The following is a 13,323-nucleotide window of genomic DNA, read 5'->3' as shown; positions in this document are numbered from 1 at the left end:
AGGCACATGGATGTCCACCTGTTTGCGCCTACACACTGCTATCATGGTACCACAGTGCTTGCTGCACTGTGGGTCTCATCTGGGCATAGAGATCACCTTAAACTTGGACTTTGTGTTTGTGTGTGTGCCTATATGTGCATGTACGTGTCTACTCATGCGTGCGTGCAGAGGTCAGAGGTTGACTTTAGAGGTTGTCTTCATCTTATATTTTGAGACAGGGTCTCTCACTAAGCCTGAAGCTCACCAATTTGGCTGGACTGGCTGGCCAGTGAGTTCCAGCTTTCCAGTGTCTCTACCTCCCCAGCACTAGGACTGTAGGCACAGGTCCCTGGGCCTGTGTTTTACACGGATGCCAGATACCCAGATTCAAGGCCTCGTGCTTGCACAGCGACGACTATACTGACTGAGCCATATCCCAAGCGTTGGACTTTCTTAAGTGCTGGAGATGAATCTAAGGACTCATATATGCAGAGTACACATTCTGACCTCTGAGCTCTACCCCAACACACTACCCTTTTTTTATGAATGAGTTGACAGCATTTATCACACAGAACAAGCATGTTTGTGTGTCTGCTCCTACTGCCAGTTGTGACCTATGCTGGGAACTCTTTGAAGAGCTCCTAGCCCACCATTAAACACCTCTTTTGTTTGCTTTGAATAATGAGCAGGAAAGACCTGAAGATAAACTGCCATTTCTGTCACTCCGGTCATTGTATTATGCTGATGTCAATCATTTCATGACTCCCTGGGTCAGCTCTGATAGGACCAGGGTGCACAGAATGGATTAGCCAGAGGCACCGTGAGGCCTGACCGTGCCATAGGGGGCTCAGGTGCTATGACATGGAGGCCATCTTGAGAGATATGGTCCAACCAATGTCTTGGAGTGAGGAGGAAGGGGAGGCTCAAACTAACACAAAGGTAGGGCTGATGGCCAGTGCTAAGCAGATAGGCATGTGACAGTCATGGCCTGGAAGGCCATGTGCTGGGTGGCCTTCCCCCACTCATTACATCCCAACGAGGACAACAGACTCTTCTCTTGGCCCTTTTTCTGTGCATTATCCCAGTATCTCTGCATCTTCCCACTCCAGCTTTAAGATCAGTGTGATTATGCAATGAAAACCATTAAGTTGTTAGTCTGGACAAGGTTGGAGAATAAAGACATGAGATTCTTATGCTCCCCCCCACACACACACATTTTGTGTAGCCCAAGCTGGTGTTGAACTCACTGTGTAGACAAGGATGACCTTGAACTTTGGACCTTCCTAACTCATGTGTACTTGGAATAAATATGTGTGTGTCCCATAATGCCTGGCGAGGGGCTGCGACCCGCATCTTGGAAGCTACACAGCCGGTCCACTTCATAATCTCTTTAATTGTTTGTGTGAGAATTTTTCCTATCCCTTCAGTGGCAGCAACAGATGAGCAAAGCACAAAACTACTTTTTAAGAAGTGTGTGAAAGTGTTCTGTGTGTAAGCGTTTGTGTGTTTGTGTATGTGCTATGTGTGTTTGTGTGTATGAGTGTGGGGGGGGGAGGTTTGTGTAGGCCAGGAGTCAACATCAGGTTTGTTCTTCAGTTGTTCTCTGTCTTATTTGTTTGAGGCAGAGTCTCTCTCAGAACCTGGAGCTCACTCACTGATCTGTCTAGACTGGTTGCTCAGCCGGCCCCAGGAAGGCTGTGTCTACCTTCCAGGCTCTGGGATAATAGAAACCTACTCCCTATGTTTTTACATAGCTTCTGAGAATTTAACCTCAGGAACTAACGTATGCATAACAAGCACACCCTAAAAACATCAGTGACCAAATCATACCTAGCTAGCTCTGGCTGGAGAACCTAGCCTAATTCATGAACTCCAGGTCCACACTGACAGACCCTGTCTCAAAAACCATGGTACAGAGGAGCTGAAGAGACACTCTAATGTTTTTCTCTTTTAGAGAGGGTTCAGTCCTCAGCACCCACCTAGTAGCTTACAACTCTCCTAAACCCCGGTACTGGGAGATCCAACACCTTTTTCTGGCCTCTGCAGGCCTCCCACTCACACAGCGCACATACATACACGCAGGCAAAACACTCAGACATATAAACTAAGAATAAATAAAATTTTTAAGAATAAATAAATTAAAAAATAAGTTAGCAAAGGATAGAAGATAACCAACATTGACCTCTGACCGCTGTACCCACGCCCTCACACATGTGTGCACATGGCAACCCTGCTATCCCCACACACGTACACACAAAGGTATTGTTTTCAAAATAGTAAAAAGAGGTAGAATCGTGATAGGATTATCAAAGTCCTTGGTAAAATAAAATTAAAAAAAAAAATCAATAGCAACCTGTGGCAACAGAGGCCTTTTTCTCTGGACAGAAAGAAACCTGGCAGCGGGTGCTCGTTATCAGGCTTTGGCCTTTTTCCTGTTAAAAACCCATGCCTCCCCTCCCGGTATGCGGGTCAACATTCGTGTTTATTCTCAGCACCGAATGTTAGTGGAAATGTAAATATCAGGAGCCGGTTCTGCTCCGTCTCTTACACGCTGCGCCCATGACGCTCCTTAGCTTTTTAACTTGACCTCTGGGGCCTCTAGTAGTCTCTGACACAAAGGACAACGACTAAACAACTCACAAAACGCGTTTAACACATCGGTGTCGTGTGCCAGGTGGAGGCAGGTTCAGCCATCCTCAGCTGGATAGTGAGTTTGAGGTCAGTCTGAAGCACAGGCCACTCTTTTGTCTGTCTTTTTTTTTTTTTTTTTTCCCCAGAGCTGAGGACCAAACCCAGGGCCTTGCGCTTTCTAGGCAAGCGCTCTACCACTGAGCTAAATCCCCAACCTCATGCCACTCTTTCTTAAAAAGCAAAAGTAAAGTTAAATGAAATTTTAAAAACAGCACACAATGCCAGTGCACAGCAGGCCCTCTTATCATTAGGGAGGTCAACTTTATTTTAATTTTTTTTTTTTTTTGTCCTTGAGTCTCTCTAAAAATGCTTTTCTTGAACACGGTGGTACACATGTGTGATCTCAGCACTGAGGAGGAGGAGGCTGGAGAATCCTGAGGTCAGGGTCAGCTTGGGCAACATGAAGAAATAAAACTAACTAGCTTTAACAACACTGTTCTATCCACTTCGTATGGGGACATCTGTTTTAGACAAGGGAACATGAGGTCTGAGAGTTCAGTGACCTACTAGTGACAAGCCAAGCCCCTTGAGCCCCAGCTAGGACCCTTTCCACATTGTCACACCAAACATAGATAGGGATTGTCTCTGTGAGATCACGGAAAGTGCAGCAAAAAACAACTCTGCGGCTTTAAAATGAGGCTACTTTGATCCCTGCGGTGAAACTCGGGCTCTTTCTTCTTAACTGTTTCAAGTAAGCTGTGAGCTTCTGAGCTTCAGTGTCTCTGGACCTTATGCCTTGAACCCGAGCCAACACCACGCTCCTTTCTGGCTGTGGTGGTTTGAATAAGGATGGTCCCCGCAGGCTCGTGTGATTGAGTGCTTGAGTGCTTGGGGAAGAAACGGTTTGGGAAGAGTAGGAGGTGTGGCCTTGTTGGAGAAGGTGTGTCACTGGGGTGAGAAAGACTTCAAGAGTTCAAAAGCTCACACCATTCCCAGAATGCCTATCTCTTCGCCTCCAGCTTGCTGGTCAAGACGTGTTCTCTCAGCGTGTTCTCAGCTGTTGCTGCCACCCTTTACTCTGCCATCATGGACTCCAACCTTCTGAAACCATACACCAACGAAATGCTTTGTTTTACAGGTTGCCTTAGTCATGGTGTTTTGTCATAGCAATAAAAAAGAAACGAAGCCTTTGCCCCAGTTTTGGCCTGACATCAGGCTTTCCCTAGGACTCACACCCAATTTCTGCTTCCTTCAGCATCTGTCCCCTGGGTGCCCACCACTTCCTCTTCGTCCCTTCCTGCTAGTGAGGCCCTCATGGAGCTTCAGAGGGAAGGACACCACCACGTTCTCTGGCCTTTCCAGGAACAAAGGCAAACTCTCTAGTTCCCTTGGATCTCTGAATCTTTACATCTGATCAAGGTGAAAACATACCTTAGGCCTCGACTTAGACAGTTAAAGTGGAAGAACTCAGGAGTTGATGAGACAGACTGGAGGGTTGCGTCTCCAGAAGAGACAGAAGAGAGAAGTCACCGCTGGGGGTGCGTTGTGCCTGTAAAGGCAGGTGCTCAGGCCTGAGCAGTGGGCGGAGCCTGGAGGATAACCAGCCTTTCTATCCTGCCATGAAGGTCCATGGCAGGGGAAAACACGGACAACTCTGAAGTTTTTCTTGTGCCCCGTGATTTGGCCACATACTCCATCCTGCACAATTTCCCTCCCCAGGGAGGTCCAGACCCTACTTCAAGCTCCCTGGTGATTCCTATTTGCCATCCAGGAGACCAGAAGACTAACTTCTCATGTAGCAAACTGTCTAGAGAGAACATTTCCTAATCATTTTTTTCTAAGTCGGGGGAAATAATCCATGGCATACTAAAGAATGTGGCTGTGCTTGCTGGAGAGTGTTGAATCGCATGGTCTCTGCCCTTCAGTCTCACGGGGTGACGGACAAACAGATGCGGGGACTCTTAGCATAGTCACAATGCAATTAAAGTCAGCGCCAGCGGCACTAACAGAAACTCATAGGCTGAGCCTGCTTCCCAACCTAATCTGTGGAGGGGCTCCAGCAGGCTCAGCCTGGCTCCTAGTTCTAAGGTCACACCTTGAGCAGGCGCAAAGAATTTCAAGCCAGGCATCTACCACGTCACTTAGGATTATGTCTACCTCACAGCTAATTTAGCCTCGGGGATAATAACCAAGTCTCTCTCTCTCTTATCTACCTATCTCTATCTCTGTGTGTGCGCGTGCGTGATTGTGAGTGCACACACACGAGAAGGCCAGAGGCCAGTGTATTTAAAAATTATCTACTCAGTGTCTAACAGCTATGCTAGTCACCCAAGTGTACATAATAACCCAGTCTTACTCCTCTCTCAGTAGAACTCGGTGTCCAGTGCTCAATCTTTCCTGCCCTTCATCTTTCCAGCTCTGGTAACCACCATTCCACCCTCAAATGCTATGGGCTCATTTCTCCAGATTCTGCATATGAGACATTGCCTTAATGGTCTTCCTGTGTTTGGTTTGTTTCTATTAAAGCAGCGGTTCTCAGCCTGTGGGTTGCAACCCCCACAGGGGTTGCCTAAGAGCACTGGAAAGCATGTTTCCGATGGTCCTAGGAACTGAGACACTGCTCCCCTGTGTGTGTCCGGGTGGTCCACTCTACGTGCAGATACACTCACTTAAGAGCACCCATCTTAAAGGGCGGCGGCACAAGGACGGTTAAGAATCCGTGCCTTAGAAAAAATGTGCCCCAGCGGCTGGCTGTAACTTGGGGTTGTCACCTTTATAGAATGGAGCCTATTGTCGTGTCAGCCCTGATGAACAAACATTTACATCTTAGCATCCTAAATTGTGCTTGACTCTAAGCAGCCTGCTTAGCAGATAACTTCTCTTTGGGGTATCTATGGAGGCAGTGCTCTGTTGGCATACTTTTTAAACCTAGTTGATTCGTTTCTTATACCTCCCTCCTCCACTCCAATCCCTTCCAACACCAGGAGAGAAAGGTAGGTGGGGAGTCAGGGTATAGTTCTCTTTGGCTACTTCTGATTAGGATTCCTTGAGGCAAGTCCAATCTTCATTTCAGGATATCTTCACCACCTTCTCCTTCGTTCTTCTTCTTCTTCTTCTCCTCCTCCTCCTCCTCCTCCTCCTCTTCCTCTTCCTACCCCTCCTTCTCCTCCTCCTCCTCCTCCTTCTTCTTGTCAAACTGCAATAACAGCAATCAGTAGCAGCAGGAAGGATTATCACCATTCTTCTTAGAGTCCATTTCTTTCTGGCCTTTATTCCCTCTCCAGAGCCCTCAGAATGAATCTATCTGCAGCTGGCTAAGAGCACCTCTCAGAGCCCACATGCGGCAAACAGTCTGAGTTGTGGACAATCTAAATCAGCCCCATACCGCACCCATGGGATTAAAACAAAAACATGTTTACATAACATCACTGAGTTTTTGAAGGCACCAAAACTTTCAGCACAATGCTCCTCCAGCTAAGTTCTTTGTATGACTCTATGGATGTCTCTTAAGCAAATCTATTAGTCAACCTTTTATAGCATCAATTCTCTTCCTTCAGGTTTCTTCTACATCACATGAACTAGGTACAGTTTGTTGTTAATTTTAGTTAAAAATAAATGGAAACCTTAAAGCAAAGCTGCTCAGACATGTATATGTAGCTATGTTTTTCTGCCTCCTCAAAGGAGGCAATCGGCTTAGGGAAAGATCTGATTACACAGTTCTTCATGAGGAAGCATTTTCTAGTTGAGCATGTATTTTGTACCAGACACTATTCCAATTAGCAGGAGTACAGTGACTTCCCAGACAAGGCGTGGAAATTGGGCTCTAATGGGCCGAAGCAGACTAACCAACTGGGCCACATTTCACAAGGAAAACTAAGATAACTTTCATTCTTACGTTCAAACAACTCAAATAGGCCACACCTGAAAACCAGTGAGTTTTAAGGCAATTCTCACGATATAAGAGCCAACAGGTTTCTAGGATTAGACTCAGGTTGCTTTTCAGGGTATTTTGTAAGACAGAGCCATGACCTCTTTTGACAGGAGGTGAGGAGAGAGCAAATGTAGATGGCATAGAGCACCTCACATTGTTTGGGAGGATTATCTCAGATTCTTAACGCCACTCTGAGCAGGCTGTTGTTTAGTAGCCCTAAGCTAAAACTTGAGGAAACTAGGTGAAGCCACGTGGATTTAAGTGAGTGGGGCCTGGATGAGTCCGGAGAGCCCGACATTACTGTATCCACCTGTAAATAGCTGGGAAATCATTAAAGAAAGCAAACAGCAGGTGGGAGCTATTGGGACATTTCCTTAAGCCTTTGTAGTTTAGACTCTGCATGTGTAAGTAGAGGAATTAGGAGCATTGGCTCAGAGAAGGGAAGGAAGTAGGTGTGTCAGTTAAAGCTGAACTTTGTGCAAACATGGGTGATTGACAGCCAAAGAGAAATGGCACAGCCAGTCAGGACGGCATATGAATACACACCTGTGTATGTCAATTCCCATATCTGGGACAATTCCCTCTGTGTGTGTGTGATGATGGTGATGATGACCATGAAGGATGGATAGGGAAGCTAGTTCAGTACAAGCATTGTGCTGGCACCTTCTGCACGCTCTCCTCCTCGCCGAGCCCTCTTTCCTGGCTCTGAGTGCATGTGCCCTGAAACTTGGGGCCTGTAAGATGGCTCAGTGGATAAAGCTGCTTGCTCCAATCCTGACAACCATGGGCCACACATAAGTGAAGAGAACTGACTCCCAAATTCGTGCTTTCAGTTCCGCACACCCACTGTGGCACATGCACAGACACGTATACACGTACACACAAATAAATGTAAAATAGAATTGTAAAAACTGTTCTCTGAAACTGAATGTCTCTTCCTGCCCAGGGCAAGCCAATCTTCCTACAAGCTTGCAACTTTTCCCATATGTCCCAACTTTTTCCATATGGCTTCCAATGCAAAGCATAAGCAAGGGGCCCCACACCACTCTGTCTTTCCAGTCCATGTGCTGAACTGGTCCAGGTTCCTGGATTCCACCCCCCAACCTCCAAATCAAGTTCCCCACCTGTTCCCTTCCTCACAGTGTTCTTAAAGTGCACCAAAGAAAGGTGTCCCTCAGGCTGAATTAATCTCTGGAGAAAGGGTCCTAGAGAACTACCTGGAACAAAGCAGGCAAGAAAGGAGTAGAATGGGTGGGAGTGGGTGGGATGAAGACCCCTCAATATCTGATCTAATTGCTGTCATCTTTGATCAGCCCTTGTAGTCATTGTTCAGCTTCTCTGGTCTTTCCTCATAGGATTGTAAGTTTTATGAAGGCTACATGGAGTCATGTCCCCAGAGCCACCTCCCCATCCTTGTGTGTGTGTTTGTGTGTGTGTGTTCGCCCGCATGGCGCTGGCCTCCCATTACCCCCTCAGTCATCTGTCCAGAAACATAATTTCCCTTTCAAGAAAGGAGGCGGCAGACAGTGACTCATCACACCAGGACAGGCACGCACAGTTGCAGGCTCTGAGCGCGCCTCTCGTCCTCCTGCAGCCTTACTCTTTTCTCTTGCCTGTTCCTTTCCTTTCTGGATTTCCCTTCTTCAGAACTGAAGTAATGCTGTGACCATGACCGCAGCACGGCGAACGGAAACACAAAGACTGGAACTGATTACACTGTTTGGGGTTTCCTGGCACAGTTCACACGGAAACCAGCCACACACTTCATGTTCCAGAGGTCTTAAAGCCACCCTGTCGGCCCTGTCATCGGGCACCGACAGCTGTCCCCTTTCTAACCGGACACTGATTATTACCCGCTTTGGAATACAGAGTTAGATTGACTTCTTATAGGTTATAGCGCTCATGCCTCAGAGTGAACTGTTTTCTTCTTGATCTGCACAGGCTTCTACTTCGTCAGGCTATCTGAGTGAGATGGGCAAAGTTCTTTATTTAATATCCTCTCTCATTTACCACTCCACCCTCCCTCTACCATCCAGCGACACCTGTCCCTGCCTACAGCCGACACCCCAGTCCTCAGCCTCTGGAAGAGTGCATCTCAGTTCTTGTAAACAGGGGAGTGAGGGAAGTGTTCAATTCAAGCTCTTTTTAAAAGCCAGAGAAGCTATAGATAAGAGTAACGATAAAACAGATATGCAAAGGGTTAGGGCTTGTAAAGTCAGGGGAAGGGGCGCACAGAAAGTCTTTGTGCTGTTTAGCAAGTGTCCTGTGAGTCTTGCCTATCTAAAAATAGAAATAAGATAAGATAGAGAGGGACTGAGAAAGACACCAGTTGAACTTTGACCTCCACATGTTCATGCATATCTTCATACACATATCAATGTGTATATATAACACAGATACACACACACACGCACACACAAATGAAAATAAGAAAAGGTGGCAGTAGTGACGAATACAGCTTGAGCTGATAGGTAAGGGGAAGGTGAGAGGCTCTGGTCCAGGTATAGAACAGGAAGATGGAGGTTCAGGATTCTGCATGAATAGTTATGACAAACAAAGGCACCCTCTCCTGGCAGAGAGAAACAGGAGGCATCGCTTCTTTTCTGAGATCAGGGACTGTTACAAATCAGCAAAACAATCCTCCTCTTTGCAAAATAAAATGTGGATTTCCTCTGCTAGTGGCTGGTCCGTGGAGATATAATATCAGAGTGAGGGTGTTTATAAATGATCACAAACTCTTCATGCTGATGGTTGGATTTGGAAAGCACAGATCAGCTGAGTTGTTCTGCTTAGAACCTGGCAGATGGAGAGAGGAGTGTGCTACCAGTGGAGTGGAAAGATGCAATTCTTGTGGTTTTATGTCATTTAGTGCACTCACCCAGACATGTTCCCAGTGGGCTGCCCTTTGTACAGACTTAAGCTTGGAATCACAGAGGTACATAAAGCTATTCTGAACATTTATACTCACTTGCAGGAAAGAAAGAGGTGGTTTCTGTGTTAATTTCTATTCTCCTTGCTCTGAGAAAATAACTGACAGAAGCAGCTGAAGGAAGGAAAGAGGGGGTCACAGCTGAATAATACAGTCTGCCTGGTGGGAAGACACAGGAGGTGGGGGGAGGGGGAGGGGGCTGGTCACGGTGCATCAGCAGTCAGGAAGAGAGAGAGGGAGAGAGAGGGATATTGGTGTTCAGCTTGCTTTCTCCTTTGTATTACTGAGGGAGCCCAGCCACGAAATACTGTTTCCCTATAATAAGGGTAGGTCTTTTCAATTCACTGTAATCTAGAAGTTTCCTCTCAGACATGCCCGGTATTTTGTCTCCTAAGTGATTCCAGATTCCGTCAATTTGACAATCAACATTAACCATTAACCATCATATCAGCAACCACCTCCTTGCTGGGCAGTGGAGACAGAGTCAGGCAGATCTCTGAGTTCGAGGCCAGCCCAGTCCACAGAGTGAGTTCCAGTATAGCCAGGTCTGCACAGAGAAACCCTGTGTCAAAAAAAAAAAAAAAAAATGAATTCAACCCCTTGTCAACTTGACATTCAAGCACATTGCTTTTAAGGTATGGTATAACTTTCCATAGCTTGCCTCTACAAGCTCATGGCCATCTCATACTGCAAATGCTTTCAGTCCAACTTTAAGAGTCTCCATGATCTTTAACTGTTCCCACACTATATTTCTGAGACCCAACTAATCACATACTGTGGGTCCATAGAACATCAAAAAACAAATTACAGGGATCAGAGAAATGGCCCAGTGAGTCAAAGTGCCTACTGCCAAGCCTGATGGCCTGCGTTCAATCCCTGGAGCCTGCCTCATAGGAGGAGAGATGGGCTCCTGTAAGTCACTGTGTGAACCTGTACACAGGCACCCACTGTATATTTGCCCACGTTTGTTCACAAAGTAAAAATGTTTAAATGTCACAAAAGGTTTCTTTTTAAATTGCATGTTTCCAAGTTGCAATGGGACAGAGCCTGTAGTACCATTCCAAAAGGTAGAAATACGGGCATAGGAAGGAAAAGTCAGACTCAGCGTGGCAGAAACCCTGCCTGGCAAACACAGGGGCCCAGAGTTCCATGCCAGGCATCTGGGCCTTAGCGTAGGATCATTTGTGTTCTAAAAAGGCACCACCCCTTCAGCTCTGCCACCTGCAGCAAATGTAGGCCCTCTCTTGGATGTGTTCCATTCTCTGCACGTAGCTTCCCTCAGTGGAAACATCATTGTCAAGACATCTCCAGCATACTGGGGCCTCCATGGCAACTTAAGCCGCATCTTTAAATCATCACACAATGGCCTCTCAGGGCCTTCCTGGGGGAAATATGACCTTGCTACACAGTGCTTGACCTCAACAGCCATTTGGAGCGCTCCAAGATCCCTGTGCTCATGGATTTCAGACACATGGGCATTCCCTTCTTTTCTAGTCTGAGCTTCCACACTGCCACCGGCTGCTGGTTTGTGTCTTCTGTACCCTGGCATCGCCTTTATTGAATTTCTGAATGTCACACTGACTCAGAACCTGGTCCTCTACTCTCTCTGTTTAGCCCATCTTTCCTTTCCAGGCTCAGTTTGGGCAATTCTTTATTGAGTGTTTAATATATGCTGTCCTCTGTTTTTGGCATATGAGACAGAGCAATGAATACGTAAACCAAGTTCCTGCATACCTCGTCATGCAAAGGAAAATGTGCAAACAAGAGCACACTAATCAAGTAATGTAACACTGGGTAGTAACACACACTCACACACACACACACACACACACACACACACACATGTGGGGGGGATTAAACGAGAGGCACTGTAAGAGGACAGCAGTGCCAGCTGAGAAGTGACATTCTCACTGGAGTAAAGTAAAACATGAGGCAGAGGAGTCAAGAGCAACGCCACTTGACTTGAGTGACAGAAGGAAAGCTAGTGAGCTTGAGAGCTGGCTCAGCAAGTAAAATGCTCATTTGCTATGTGTCTCCTTAGGGTTTTATTGCTGTGAGAAGGCGTCATGACCAAGGCAACCCTGATAAAGGACAACATTCAATTGGGGCTAGCTTACAGTTTCAGAGGTAGCATTATCTTCACGGCAGGAAGCACAGCAGCATGCGGGCGGACATGGTGCTGGAGGAGGAGCTGAGAGGTCTACATCTTGATCTGAAGGCAGATGAGAGGAGACTGTATTTGTTTTACCCTGGGCATAGCTGAAGCATTTAAGACCTCAAAGATCTTCCTCTACAGTGATACGCCTCCTCCAACAAGGCCACGCTTTCTAATAGTGCCACGCCCTACGGCCAAGCATTCCGACACAGGAATCCATGGGGGCCAGACCTATTCAAACCACCACACTAATGTAGCCTGGGACTTTTGAGTTCAGAGCACCCACAGAACCCACCGAAAGCTGGATATGGTAGCACAGGTCAGTAATCTCAGTGCGTCCATGTTGAGATGGGACACAGGAGGGAGAAAACCTGGAAGTTTGCAGGTTGCCTGCCCCGGTGTGTACAGAGGCAAAGAGACCCAGTCTCGTGATGACTGACATCTAAGGTTCGCATGGCAAGTGCACACCTGCACTCACACGGATGAACTCAAATGCATGCATTCGCACATGCACACACAGAGAGATTTACAAAGAGCAAGAGTGACCGCGTCATTTATTAAGATAAGGAGAGCTAGGAGAGATGATGTCAGGAAGGAACCAAGAGTTCTGTCTTGGAGCTATGAATTGCTAAGGCATTATAGTGATGTCGTTAGGGGTTATTTAACTGTGCTTAATTCACCTACTCCTGGGATCTACTCACTTTTCAAACCTCATGGACATCTTCCTGACTACTTTATCTCTGAAAGCATTTGGCGTCTTCCAGACCTGATAGTCCCTGTCACCTTCCTTAGTTTTTTAAGATGATGGTTACTGTAAACTGTAGTAATAAAACTTGCTTTTTTTTTTGTTCTTTCTTTCTTTTTAAATTTTATCTATCTGACTGTCTATTTGTTGATTTTGCTAGTCTCTGTCTTATTCATAGTTGTACCCTCTGTGCCTAGTCTGTTGCCTATTGCAGAGAAGGAGCTCAAATGACTGTTGTGAGACAGCGCAGGAGAGAAGGCATCCTGGAGAAGGCAGGATGCCTTTGCTCATGTCTAAGGTCAACTTTGTATGCTAGCTACATGGCTCTGTGGAAATGTCCCTGTAATAAGTTCTCAGTTTTAAGTGATATAATTTTTCGGGATTGATTTGTCCACTTTGAAATTATATTTAAAATAAAGGGTTTGTGTTGGTGCTCAGGATATCATTTTAGTAACAACAACGGGAGAAGGCTGTCTGATACAGACTGAGTGTGAATTATTATTATTATTATTCCTGTAGCAGCATATGGAGAAACTGACCATGGGAAGCCTAAGGCATTCTACACTCAGGATGCTAGGTCAGTTGAGTCTTCAGTCCCAGCTGGCCCTCAGTTCTGGCTCCATTCGAGAATACAGAGAAACAACTGGACAGAGAGCAAAGGAGTCTGTCTCCTGGAATGTGACCAAGCACGGGTTCAGCCATGCAGTTCCAGCCTGCCCTCCTACGGTTTCATAACTTACTGTACCCAAGAGTTGACTGGAGGCTCAAGCACCTCTTAACAAGATCCCAAGAGATACCTCAGGAGAAGCAAAGAAGGCCTGCACAAGCAGCAATGCGCAGAGAGCACACAAAAGGCTAGTCTTCCCTGTCTCCACATCCATCCAACTTTCGGCTATACTGTAGGTGGGTGCCCCTAGCCACGGGCAAACCTTTGGGTATTGTCGGTTTCCACT

The sequence above is a fragment of the Psammomys obesus genome, unplaced genomic scaffold (assembly GCF_907164565.1).
Source record: "Psammomys obesus unplaced genomic scaffold, mPsaObe1.curated_primary_1811, whole genome shotgun sequence".
NCBI lineage: Eukaryota > Metazoa > Chordata > Mammalia > Rodentia > Muridae > Psammomys > Psammomys obesus.
This window is presented reverse-complemented; position numbering follows the sequence as displayed.